The sequence below is a fragment of the Spodoptera frugiperda genome, chromosome 29, assembly GCF_023101765.2.
Source record: "Spodoptera frugiperda isolate SF20-4 chromosome 29, AGI-APGP_CSIRO_Sfru_2.0, whole genome shotgun sequence".
Lineage (NCBI taxonomy): Eukaryota > Metazoa > Arthropoda > Insecta > Lepidoptera > Noctuidae > Spodoptera > Spodoptera frugiperda.
Window position 1 is genome coordinate 1,992,557 of NC_064240.1, and position 14,885 is coordinate 2,007,441.

Sequence of the window (14,885 nt, forward strand, 5' to 3'; positions counted from 1 at the left end):
TGCTAGTGCGTGACAATGTATGTGCGGGACAATGTCTGTGCGGGACGGTTCCTGTGCGGGACAGTTCCTGTGTGGGACAATGCCGGTGCGGGACAATATCCGTGCGGGACAATATCCGTGCAGGACAATAGCCGTGCGGGACAATAGCCGTGAGGGACAATCCCCGTGCGGGACAATGTCTGTGCGGGGCTTGCCGGTGCGGGACAATGCCTGTGCGGGACAGTTCCTGTGCGGGACAATGTCGATGCGGGACAATATCAGTGCGGGACAATATCAGTGCGGGGCAATATCCGTGCGAGACAATTCCTGTGCGGGACAATATCCGTGCGGGATAATCTCCATACGGGATAATGCCTGTGCGGGATAATGCCTGTGCAGGACGATGCCTGTGTGGGACGATTCCTGTGCGGGACGATGCCAGTGCGGGACCATGCCTGTGCGGGACCGTGCCTGTGCGGGACAGTTCCTGTGTGGGACAATGTCGATGCAGGACAATATCCGTGAGGGACAATTCCTGTGCGGGACAATGTCTGTGCTGGATAACCCCTGTGCGGGACTATGTCTGTGCGGGATAATGCCCGTGCGGTTCTATTTCTGTGCGGGACAATCACCTTGCGGGACAATGTCTGTGCGGGACATTGTCTGTGCGGGGCAATGCCCGTGCGGGTCAATGTCTGTGCGGGATAAAGCCTGTGCAGGACGGTTCCTGTGCGGGACAATGTCTGTGCTGGATAAACCCGTGCGGGACAATATCCGTGCGGGACAATTCCTGTGCGGGACAATGTCTGTGCGGGACGGTTCCTGTGCGGGACAGTTCCTGTGTGGGACAATGTCTGTGCGGGACAATATCCGTGCGGGACTATTCCTGCGCGGGACAATGCCTGCGCGGGACGATGTCTGTACTGGATAACCCCTGTGCGGGACAGTGTCTGTGCGGGATAATGCCTGTGCAGGACGGTTCTTGTGCGGGCAAGTTCCTGTGTGGGACAATATCTGTGCGGGACAGTGCCAGTGCGGGACAATGTCTGTGCGGGACGGGTCCTGTGCGGGACAGTTCCTGTGTGGGATAATGCCGGTGCGGGACAATATCCGTGCGGGACAATGCCTGCGCGGGACGATGTCTGTACTGGATAAACCTGTGCGGGACAATGTCTGTGCGGGACGGTTCCTGAGCGGGACGGATCCTGTGCGGTACAGTTCCTGTGTGGGACAACGTCTGTGCGGGACAATGTCTGTGTAGGACAACGTCTGTGCGGGACAATGCCTGTGCGGGACAGTTCCTGTGCGGGACAGTTCCTGTGCGGGACAATGTCTGTGCGGGACAATGTCTGTGCGGGACAATGCCTGTGCGGGACAATGCTTGTGCGGGACAATGCCTGTGCGGGACAATGTCTGTGCGGGACAATGCCTGTGCGGGACAATGTCTGTGCGGGACAATGCCTGTGCGGGACAAATCCTGTGCGGGATAATGCCAGTGCGGGACAATGTCTGTGCGGGACAATGCCTGTGCGGGACAATGCTTGTGCGGGACAATGTCTGTGCGGGACAATGCCTGTGCGGGACAAATCCTGTGCGGGATAATGCCTGTGCGGGACAAAGCCTGTGCGGGACAATGTCTGTGCGGGACAAGGCCGGTGCGGGACAATGTCTGTAATATAATATTAGTATAGAAAAGACTCACATCCCCACCTGTGGCGATGTCCACCCTTTTTCGTCCCCTACTGGATATAGTAAGTTCCAAAACCTGAGTCAGGGAGATCTGTCAAGCACTCGAGTATTTAGAGTACGCTGAAAGGGGATAAAAGCACACTTTTTATATCCTTACTACACACTTCTGGGGTATTAAAAGTGTGCTACAATTAGGTCTGATAATCCTACCTCTGCCTGATAAGTACAAAATTTTATTCCACGGCGACATGACCACAGTATCTGTGAAACAGAATTCTGTCATACATCGCTTGTAAGTAATTATGTTTATGTATACGGTTGTGCAGACAACAGCACATCAATCTACCCCAATCTGGGAAAGTTCTTCATAAAAATTTCAACTTTATTACAAAAAGACTGAGTTGAAAATCAATTGAAGCAATATGTCTTTACCTAGATAGATAATTATGTATGTAGTAAATTCTGTGATGAGCGCGACACGTGGAGAGATTCACACCGTTGTGCGGTTAAGTTCAAAATGTAGTGTGACATGGTTGTATGATAAAAATTGGATGAAAACATTATTGAATGTTTGTTTACTATGTTTATTTGAATACTTTAGCGAAACTAAGAGCGCCATCTAGTATAAAATTTAACACTTATCGATTCAACATTACACCAATAGTCAAAATATTCATTTTAATATAAAACATGATTTATTACAACTTTTGTGAGACATACTAAATGTCATATTATGTTATATTATCGGTTTTCTTTAAACTCGACTAGTTTCAAGCCATGCTCTAGGCTCATATTCATGAACAGCATTCCGCGACTCACGATACAATTGTCTCGCTGCTACTGTTACTGAAGCTTCCTCGGCAAACAGTTACGTGAGTAACCCCATAACATAATAATTAATTTTGAATGCCGATGAAATAACTGGTAGCCCCAACAAGTACTTATTTTACCCATTGACAACAACTCTACTTATCAAATTCTGAGCACATTATAAAGAACTATAAAACACTACCCACATTTCTTACGTTAAAACCATGCGGGTAAACCAAAACGCAACCTTTAAAGGCATAACAAAAAAAATAAACAAAATAGTTTAAGTAGTGACAGCAAAAAAGTAATGGCCGTTCAAAATACACGGGTACTTGTCACAGGCATGCAAATAACTCCATTGCGACGTCCGACAGGGCAGTGGAAAACAAATATTTTTCCGTGTGTTTTATTTTTATTGAAAGTGTGTGTGTTGCGTGAATAATTAATGTAGTGCCTGTTACGGCCGTAGTACGTAGTATTGCCGATCTCTGTGGGTTCGTTTCGAAATACCAATTATCACTCGAAACGATTATTTTTGTTTTATAAAAGTGATTATTTTTGTTTTTTTTTTGTGGTTAGCTGGTAAATGAGCAGACGGATCACCTGATGGTAAGTAATCGCAGCCTACTATGGGCACCCGAAACGCGAGGGGCGTTACGAGTGCGTTACTGGCCTTTTGGGGGTTAGGAATTTAAGGGTTGTTGAGGAATCGGGGATCGAGAAGGGGACTAATTGGGCCTCTGGTAACTTCAATCACACAACACAAGCGTTGTTTCACGTCGGTTTTCTGTGAGGTCGTGGTTGAGCCGGTCCATTCGTGCCGAAGCATGGCTCTCCCACACTTGATAGAAGATTAAGAAATTATTGGTTAAAAGATGCCGGTTATAATGTTATTAGATCAATATCCCTGTTGTTGAAGTATTAATCTAATACCTACTGAATTTATTCTTTAGGTTTTCAAATGCAGTTTGATGTTTGAGAAGATTTAATAATGGAGATAATGTAAGTTTGAAATCTAGGTTAGGTTGACCATACCCAATATATTTTTCAATTCACATCATGATTCCTCTTTTAGACAGAAAAACAACGAAGGTAGGTACTGAACAAAGCATAAAATTAAACAACAACAATAATAAAGCAGTAATCCGCGCCACAAAATCGGAATCGTTTCTAAATCCGATTCGAACGTATCTTATTGAGGCAGCAAAATCAAAATGTGTGGATTGCAGCACATAAGTGCAGGCAGTAAACATACGTAGACTATAGAACAATTCTCATAACAGTAACGGTGGCCAATGTTACTCGTAAAAACATATTGCCAAGTCCTATCCACATCAAGCTAACCCCACAGCCTAAAAGAATACAAAAAAAATTTTTGATCATCTGCAAGTTTTGCACAATGTTGTTTGGTATTTTTCTATGCTGTGGTGTCAAAAGAGCATGCAATCGATACGCTGACCACAGTAATGTCCTATTAAACGGACTGTTTTGATGTTACTTGCTAATGTGCACGCGAATGGCTAGTTGCATATAAATTGGCATTTTAGAAAATAGGTGATTCCATTCTTTCTGAAGTTTATGAAGGGAAAATTGTTTATTACTGTTATTTAGACTGGTTAAACGTTTATTTTAATTATAGTTCTTTGACGTAGAGTGGCTTGCTATAGTGCTTTTCACTTCAAAAATGGGATAGACTGGGTATTTATGTGTGGTTTAGCCATGATTGCATTTTGTAATCAAAACTTAAATTCAAATCTGGGTTAGTGCCTAAAATGGCAACCCCATTATTGAGTACCAGATTTAATACCATGCATAATAAAAAATACCTGGTTGTTTCATTTTTATAAGCTACAAGCTTACCCGACAAACTTTGTACCCCCTCAAACAAATTTTTTCTTGCCTTTTACCTACCCTGGACTTCCATATATAATTCAAGACCAAAATTAGCCAAATCGGTCTGGCCGTTTTCGAGTTTTAGTTCGTTTTATTAACGAACAGCAACAAATTTTTATATATAGAGTTTTAGAACATTTTAATTTTTCTAATGACACCAAGGTACAAAATGGTAATTAAGAACTAATGTTACTTTTCAAGTCTACTCAAAGTATAATTATGAGAAACATTCCAGAATCATCCCAAATCTTTCCGTCACACGTTCACAGTGAACGCATGGCTGGCTCGTTCCATAGCAACACAATGTTCATTATAGTATGCACTCAAAGCGGCATTAACCACAGTTTGCACACGAAACTATTAAGTAACCTAACTATTGAATTAGGTTTATAAGCTTTAAACCTAGTTAGGAGCCACTTAGTTGCTACTTTTTTGGACCTTTAATGTAATAAAGTTAATTGCACAATTGGCTGCCGTACTGTACAACGTATAACGTGTCACGGGTTCGACTCCCGCAAGGAACACATCTTTGTGTGGAAAGTTGTTGTTCCGGGTCTGGATGTCATGTGTATGTGAAATTGTACGTTTTTAAACGCACCCGAAACTTCAATGAGATATATAATTTCCATTAAATATTTATATTTGAAAAGCGCTAAAGTGATCACACGAATACGCATGTTTTGAAGATACAAACAAGATTTTCTTCCTCTTACTAGACGAACTAAATTCACTCCACTTCAATGTGAAAATTACAAATGACACCTTTATTATAATTGGAGAAACTTTAGAACAAACTTGTATAAAACAGTGAGTAGGCACAGTGGAGCATTGTAATCTATTCCTGACAAATTTACAGCCGCCACGACGAGGAAACACCTGTTTTTGTGGTTTCTCAGATCCAAGTTTGCTTATTTGATACCTCGTAATACCAACTTTATAAAACCATCATTGGAGACTCTATACATTAGAGTATAGGGTTGCTTTTCACGTGTAAGAGGTGTAAATGTAAAGTTGTTCACCAACAATAGGTAAGTTTCTTGCGTCGCCGATCTGAACTAATCTGCTAATGGTAAAGAAAGTTGGTGTTTCGTGCATCGAATAAAGCAGTGATTATCGTCTGCTGGGGTGTAATAGATTCCATGTAACTTTACGCTCGTAAACAGGAATGGGGGTAGTCTGGACTATTGTTCTCAACGGTTTCTTAGTACATTAATTTGCAAGTTCTTTTATAGTATTGCTACGTGCTACTGCTTCCTTTGTGTTTCTTTAGTGTTAAGTTACTGTAATTACAATTAGCACTTCCAGTGATTTCAAGTTTTGCTTTGCTTTCGTAGTTGGCAAGTTTGTTCTGGAATATGAAACTTTGATTTTTAATGCTGCAGCAGTGAAATGGTGGAGCATCTGAAGTTGGAATGGGCCTGAGTAATGTCAATACTCTCCTTTCTATATCTGGTACAGGGGTTTTAGGTATAAATTGAGTTTAATTAAAATCAATCAATTAGTTTACAGTAATGCTTTATATTAACTACAAAAACATCTTTTTTAAATCTTCTTTTAAATAACGTAGCCCCACACTAAGATTTTCTCCTGTGCCACGGATCCGTTTACAAACACACAAGTTCACATGCACATGACACCCAGACGCGAAATTACAATTTTTGGATCATACAAGGAGTTGCTCCGTGTGGGGTTCGAACCTCCTACACGTTACACGGGAGTTAGTTGCCCAACCACCACGCCAACCGTGCAGTCAATCTATCTCAGAAATAGTAGGATCGAATCGAAAGATATTTATAAGCATTTATGAACAATACAAATTATATATCCACTCACTACATAAAACCCCATGAGATATTCAAAGGAAACTTCAACATTACAAGAGAAATATTCGCTTAAATTTTCACTTAGAAAACTAAACATAACAGATTACCAGGTGAAGACATTATTTAAACATTTCCTCGAAATAAAATACAGCTTGGAAATGAGACGTGGGAATATGGACCCTACACGATACGTCACCGAACTATCGGATAAAGGAGGTAACTGTTTGTGATAGGTACTTTAAAATAAGGTCGATTTTTGTTTATTTGAATCTCTAACGCAATAAATTACCTAAGGGGTGTTTTAAGTTTGATCAGCCTATGTCCAAATACGTAAAATTTAGTTAGATATTCGGCTGTGTGTTTTCGGCCAACGAGAGAGAGACTCCGGGTAAACCAATTAAGAACTATACAATTTGGACATTTTTTTTTTTTAAACGTTGCCTTATACTTTCTCTTGTGTCGTGGGTGCGTATACAAACAAACAATTTCACATACATATGACAACTAGACCCGAAATAACAATTTGTCGGTTGCCCAGCCACCGCACCAACCATGCACTAAAATTATAAAGATATTTTTAAAATAAACGTAGTAAAATCATAACAAGTTACATCCTAAGACTATACCTAGTGTTCTCTATTGCTTATCGTGAACTCGTAAGTCTCATAGGACGCACTACTTGAATGCTTCCGTTGCCAGGGACTCGAATTATTGATTTATCGTCTGCATATTAATGTAATAACATATTTATAGTGTAGGAGTATTATCTATTGTACTCAAGTCTATAGAGATTAAGTGTATTATTTAAATACAACATCAATGTTCTGCTGTTAGATTATTATTCCTTGACCAATAATTTTACAATAAAACGAACATTAAAAAAGTAATATACATGTTATTTTAATCAAGCAATAATAACAATAATCACTTATTTAAAGCTCGCCAACATGCTAGTAATTTGTATTGCGAATGTCCTTGAGTGGCACCGATTGCTTACCATCAAGTGATCCGTCTAGTCGTTTGTCGTAACAGAAATAAGTCTTAAAGCATTTACTGCCGAAAGAAAACTGTTGAAGGCAAATCCTACGCCAATCGTTGGTCACCAGTGCCCGACGCGTCGGGCCAACGCTAATTTCTAATTACGTTCCTTTGATCAAATCATTATATCATACACACCACAATAAACACCTCTCCAATAGGAAACACCATTACCGTCTAACTCTCTGTGAACCCATTGTCACACAGAGAACAAACTTGTATATAAACTAGCCTAATCTAATACCAATACGGACAAACAGAGGCCTTTGGCTCTGGCTTATATTAACTGAAGCTTCGAAACATAGGAATCGCATCCAAAGTTGGAAACTAGATGTAATACGAGTATAGGAGTTATCGACGAAGCGACACATAGGAATAACTTTGAGTCCCCCACTTAAGCTACTTGCACCGAATTCACTGAGTAACCCACGGCTTAAACTACCCTTTGGCATAGAGTAAGGAATGTCTAATTTAGATATAGGTGATATAGTTTTAAATATTAGTTAAGTTAATTAGTTCAATTTTTACCAGTTTTTCGGTAAGCAATATTCCTTTGATAATTGCCTGAAGTTGGAGTTTAAACTCTAAGCATTCTGCAGTAAGCGAGCAGCAAGCTGTATAGTTATAATTATTGTGAATCCAAAAGAAGATTCCATTGGCATTCACAGGTCTTCATTCCAATCTTCATATAATCTGAAACATTTCTGTATTTATAGCTGTAGCTGTTACTGTACCCGTTCTGTAGCAGTTGCTGTAGCGGTTACTGTAGCTGTAGCGGTTGCTGTTGCGGTTGCTGTAGCTGTTGCTCTAGGCAGTTGCAGTAACAGTGCTGTAGCTGTTACTGTAGCTGTTGCAGTAGCCGTTACTGTAGCCGTTACTGTAGCTGTTGCAGTAGCTGTTACTGTAGCAGTTGCAGTTGCTGTAGCTGTGGCTGCCGCAGTTGCTGTAGCTGTGGCTGCCGCAGTTGCAGTAGCTGTTGCTGTTGCTGTTTCTGTTGCTGTAGCTGTAGCTGTAGCTGTAGCTGTAGCTGTAGCTGTAGCTGTAGCTGTTGCTGTTGCTGTTGCTGTTGCTGTTGCTGTTGCTGTTGCTGTTGCTGTTGCTGTTGCTGTAGCTGTACATATGACGTATTAAGTAACGAAACCTATAATATTCCTGAGTTTATGAATAGGTACAAAACTTTTTCAACAAAACTCTTTTACCCGTTAAATGTTCGCTTCTGTTCAATAATAATCATTGCCTCGCTAGCTAGATGTTATGTGAAAAGTTTAATCTTTTAAAACATGGCTCTTTTAATTGAATAGTTAGATTTATATCCTTTTCTGACATATAAGTTGACGAAATGTTTAGTACAAACTCATTTCGACAGCTCTATTTATTATTAACTTATTTTCAAATTAAATTCTTTTAAGAATAATTATGATAATGTCATAATATAAGTTATTATAACAATTAAATTTAAAAAGTACCAAGAGTCAAGACAAACTAAGTTCAGTCCATTGCAGGTAATCTACGTATCGAAGTTGCGTTCAACAATTAGTGCTCTAGATTGATGATGAATTTAAAAAGGACATGGCTAAACGAAAGTATGGACGTCGTAACCCGTACAAATAAATATTGTATAAATATGGTACCTAGCAATAAATAAAGCCGCATAATTAAAAATTGTCGCCGCATAATTGTTGCGTTCCTACGTCAAACAACGTTACAAAAACTTCAAACTACAACTTGCTCTGAACTTTTACCAAGGCGTTTTAATGTACCTGAGCCGAAAGTTATTTATATATGAGGTAGATAGGTAAACAATTCTGCTTATACTAGATAATGAACACAAAGTAACCAAAGACAGACACAAAATATATAGTAAGATTGTGCAATCTTATACAAAATATATATTTTGTGTCGATCAAAACATTTACAATTATTTGGTTTCAGAAAAAAGTCATTATATTACCGTTATTAAAAATTGATGTTCGTTTAATTATTTCGATTTGATTTTCGGGGAAACTAATGTCCTAATAATAGCTTGCAGTACCTACTTCCGTGTTGTCATGTTAAACCACAACAGAAAAAAATCAATTATGAAACTTATTTTTTGTTAATTTTTGTTCACCAAGTTATAAGAATTAGTTAAACACAAAATAATTCATAAGTGAATATTTAAATGATACGGGTTAGCGTGAAATTCGTATTCTTGTTATTATGCCTGGGTCAGTCATTTAGCCATCTCCTTTACAATCAAACAACTACAAATACATAAAATAAATAAAACTGCAAAGAAAAATAAACTTTAATAATACGTACGTGAGGTACAGAGCTCAGTGATAAATGGGACATAACTTCAGATTGTATATTACAAGACATCGCTTCGAGACAAACTTCAACATCTAATTGGTAAAGAGAAATGAGAAATAGCCGTCAGAAAATTGTCTGACAGATAGAAATGTGTTTTGTTTTTGATATTTTCTTCTTGTTTTTTGTTTGATTTATAATATAAGTGATAAGTTTGTTTTATAAATGTGTTGGTTATAATATTTTTAGACGTGAAAGTTTTGATGTATCTACGTTGATTTATTTCAATCACACTAACACTTTTCTGTAGAGATATTTGGCTTTTCAAGCAAAGGAGGTGACATTTGCCCAACACTTACCCTTTTGTAAGAGCTGACTACTAATGGTAATATAGGTGACACTAGGTATAGAGACCGGGTAATCAACACTCTCTGATAAATCAGAACTTTTTAACAGCGATCGAAACGAAAAAGCGTTTGGGCCCTGATTTTTTTTTTTTCTAAAAAATACGTTGCCCTATACTAGGATTTTCTCCTGTGTCGTAAGTGTATTTACAACAAGTTCACATACACATCACCCAAATCCGAAACAACAATTTGTGTATCACACTAAGAGTTACTCCGTGCGGGAATCGAACCCGCTACCCGTTGCGCGGCAGCCAGTTGCCCAGCCACCGCACCAACCGTGTAGTCTGATTGGTTGTTTCATTTGTTTCGGCCAATCAAAGCGCCGAACGTGTTCTCGTTACGTTTTCGTTCAACGTAAAGCAAACTCGTACTAAAGGTACTGAGCGTACTGAGCGATACAACCCACTTAAAGACAGAGAGTATGACAAACTCTCTTATGTAGATAAAGTCCGTAGTCCAGTAGTGAACTATCTCGCCTTCTGATAATGAGTTTAAAAGCTGTTTAGTTACCGCGGTATTTAAAAGCCACTGTAGCCATAAAAGCGTACAATTTACATGAAATAAAAATGATTTATTCATAAATAACTAACAGTGATAACACAGCAACTTTAGTTTCAACGTAAAGAGGGAAGCTCAGTTATTCATAAACGTGAACTCATTAACATTAGTTAAGGTGTGATACAACTTACCTGCAACTAACTAGAGCTTAACTAGAGTTAAGTGCATGCCTTATAAACGGGGAACTCGTTTATGTGTTGAGATATTTTTACATAATTATGTTAATTATCATTATCTTTCTTGCGTACTTTCCAACTTACAAGAGTTGTAGTCGTAACAATATTATAGTGCGCTCTGAAACTTAGTGTGCTCTGACGTTCTTCGAATTGATGTAGCGTCACGCCTTTTATCCACAAAGGGGTAGACAGAGGTGCACATTATAGCACATAATGCTACTTCAAAAATGGTCAGTAACAGACGAAGTCGCAGACAAAAGCTAGTATTTAATATACAGATAGTAAGCGCATTAGTAAGAGCAAAATCCAATGAGTTTTTCACTGGAAATTTGATTATTTCAATAAGATTGGTAGTACAGTTTATCACTTCGTCGTATGTCTTGCTATACTCACGATTATGAACTATGACTATGAGCCCTAGCCTGGCTTGAAACTAATCGAGTTCCTCGTCAAACAATTACGTATAAATAATTTAACTACAACTTCTTAAAATAATAAAAGCGTTTAATATCTTTAAGAACATTAAAACAAGTATTTGTTCGTATACCTAACTACATACTCACATAGCTAACAAGGCTTACAGGAAAAGGAGATAAAAGATAGCTTTGCACAGAAACGTTTCATAAGAACAAAATTGGCAAAGGCGTTATTTTTTTTCTGCCTTCTACATCATGCGAGCGTTCCATTGCTGCAATTGACCTCGTTAGTCGATTCTCTGGGAAATCGACGTCATTTTCGGTGTAAAAAATCTTTTCTGATTTTAGAGTGGCTTTCTTATTACGGCCAGCGTAGAGGGTCATATTTTGTGAACTTTTCTTTGAGTAGGTTTTGTTACTAAAGGCTGATCTTTCTAACAAATATTCACTCTTAATGTTAATTAAACATGGCTTTCTGTATATTAAACAAGTAATAAAATAAGAATGTTATAGTCTTGTACATATCCATATTATTGTGTTTTTCCACCAGATATGTGCTATGCTACATTGCTATGTATGTGTTAGGCTTCCACCAACCATATTGATTGGTACACATAGCTTAGCACTATTGGAAATAGACTCAGCTAAGTTATGCTTAGTTTTTATGGAAAGATGTGTACTATGGATGGCTTCCCTACCATCGATACATCGTTTTCTCGAGCTACGCATTTTCTTCGCACATCTACTTTGCGGCAGCTACATAGCTTAGTATCAGTGGAGACGGTCACATAGTTTCACAGCATGGCTATTACATCTTCATAACATAACTACATAAAACTTCTCTGGTGGAACAACACTCTTATCCCTATACTACGTCTATAAGTACATAATTTTTCACAAAATCACAACACAACATTTTAAGAACCGATGTACTAAAAGTAAATTAACATCCAATAACAAAACAAAGCATCTTCAGAGAGACCAAAAATAAGGCGCAATCCAAACACAATTCCTATGTATAAAAAGGCCATGATTCCTTATTTGTCACGTTGCCCCACTAATTTGAACGAATGGCCTAAACATTGCGAAATTAAACTTGTAGCATAATGAAGTGACCGTATTTGTCTTAATTTAACTGATAGGGATGGGCCTACTATGAAATTACGAACGAGATTCATTCATAAAACATTTTGTTGCATATTGCGTTGGTTTAATGTTATTTATGGGTGTGGAACGGTGCGAAGTGAATTAGATTCTCGGTCTGGATTCTAATTTAAAGCTTTGATGTTTAATATGCGTGTGGGTAGTAGAGCAAGATTTAAGCGAAAATGGTCGTGTTGTGCCAGAACTTTCTTTGATATATTATAGTCTTGATATGATACGTACATTATAGTATCTTTGTGTAATATACTAGCCGTGCCGCCCCGCACTTTCTGCTTATGAATTACAGTCCCAATGTGACTTGAAACTAGTAAACCTTTCCTAGAATGGTTCACATGAGTAAACCATTACTCCAATCCACACAATAGTATTATGTCATTTGAATCTCTGCTAACTTAGAGCCTTAATGTCGCACTCAGAGACATTTAATGATTACTTAAACTATACCGTGGTAACGATTTTGTTCTGAAAACAATTGCTAAGGACTGGGTTAAGTACGAGTAACTATTCAATGACTGAGTACGGCGATAAAAATGCTTTAATCAGAATAAAGACTTGTTTTAGCAAAAATGCACCTAAAAGACAAACAATTGACATCAAAATCACGTGCCAACTCTTCCGAAACTAGAAGCAAACAAAACTACAAAGAAAAATCTTGCTAAAGAAAAAAGATCGTGAGTGTTTCGACCTCTCCTTGGTAAGGGCAAAGTTTATTAGAGTTGGTTGTATTAAGCTGTATCGCTGAAGTTCGCCACCGTTCTCAGTTTAGCCCCCAATGAGAATGTTTGACAGTTTTGGGCCACACGCCGTATTTATTGGACCTTAAAAGTACTGGCATGTAATAATAGTTCTGGTTTCAAAATTTAATATGGGGGAAAATTATTGTTATGTGATTATTATGTCGGAAGGGTTCCGCGTATGAAATATTTGACGTAAGCTATTTATGTTTTAGGTGAGAATTAACTGTGAATTGAGTTGTTAAGTTGGATTAGTTTTCGAAATTGATCTGGTATTTAAATAGAAATGGACCGCTAAATATGTGTCTTAACGAAGCGCAGTAATCAAGAATGACACTATTTATCACAATTTTTAACCGACTCAAATAACAGACCTATTTTTAAAACTGTTACATAAAATCTATAGACTAAAACTAGAATGAAAATACATTAGATGCATTAGTTAGTCTATACAGTGATTGAATGAAATAAACATTTTACAAAAAACTTTTTTATGGAATAGGAGGCAAACGGACTGACTGCCTCGCTGGTCGAGTGCCGAACAAGGGGTTTCGGGTTCGATTCCTGGGTCAGGCAAAGAATTACTGTTTTTTTTCGGTTTATCGAAAATTTCTCAGTAGTAGCACGGAAGTCTGAAATTGTGCCTAGTATATGGCAGACTCAGCAATTATAACACAAATGGTGAAAAGTGGGTGTACATTGTGTTGTTGTACGTCACGTAATATGCATCTCTACCTACCCCTTCGGGGATAAAAGGCGTGACGTTAGGAGATAAATGAGCAGACGGATCACCTGATGCCAAAGTTGCCACACTCACTAATTAGTTCAACGAACCGCACTCATAAAAACACGGCTGAAATAATGCAAACCCTACAAAAATAAATGACACAACACAACTCCAATCACAATCCTGTTGACTTAACAACAGATCGATACATCCCTAAGATCACTTGACTGAACTGAAACTATAGGGCGAACACAATAGACTATGTAACTGATACAAATCGCACACAGATTTATTGTTCTTGTGTGCTATTGTGCTTGCTACTTGTACCATGGCTAATTTGAGGGCTGAAGCCAATACGCCCAGCGAATATTGTACGTACTATATTGAATTTGAAGTTGGTAGACGGCTCTTGTTCGAATGAATGGACGAAAATGAAGTTTGAATCAATAAGGGCTAGACAAGTGGCTTTGTATTAGCGTTAACGAAAGTTGTTAATGCGTATTGTTTGGGTATTAAGCTTGTGGTAGATATTAACAACATGTTTTTGAGTTTTGTTTATTGTGTTGAAGTGTATTAAATCATTGACTACTTCGTTAGCCGAGTGGTCGCAAGTGCGACTGCCGGACAATGGGTCTTGGGTTCGATTCCCGGGTCGGGCAAAGTATTAGTGGGCTTTTTTCGGTTTTTCGAAAATTTCTCAATAGTAGCACGGAATTATGTCCAGTATATGGCAATAGGCTCACCCCCTATTACATGGGCCTTATAACACAAATGGTGAAAAGTGATTGTACATTGTATAGCGGCATTACGTGTCGTAATGAGCCTACCACTTCCGGGATTGAAGGCGTGACGTTGCGTTGTATTAAATCATTATAATGTAATAGCCTAGATTTCTTACCGAATAGGGGCAAACGAGCAGTGGGATCACCTGATGGTAGGTGATTAGTGCTGCCCATGAAACATCAGAGGATTCACAAGGATGGTAGCGGTCTGCGATGGCCTATGAACAACCTACTTACCATAGTTAGCTGAACAAATTATATGTAATTAGTTACATTATAATGCTCGTGTGTTGCCTTATACTCCCTTTCGCCTCGCCCAAGGTGGGAGTAGTCATTCAATGATTTTTCCCTCTTAAGACTTCGAAATACATAGATGATTTGATGACTAACATACAACCAT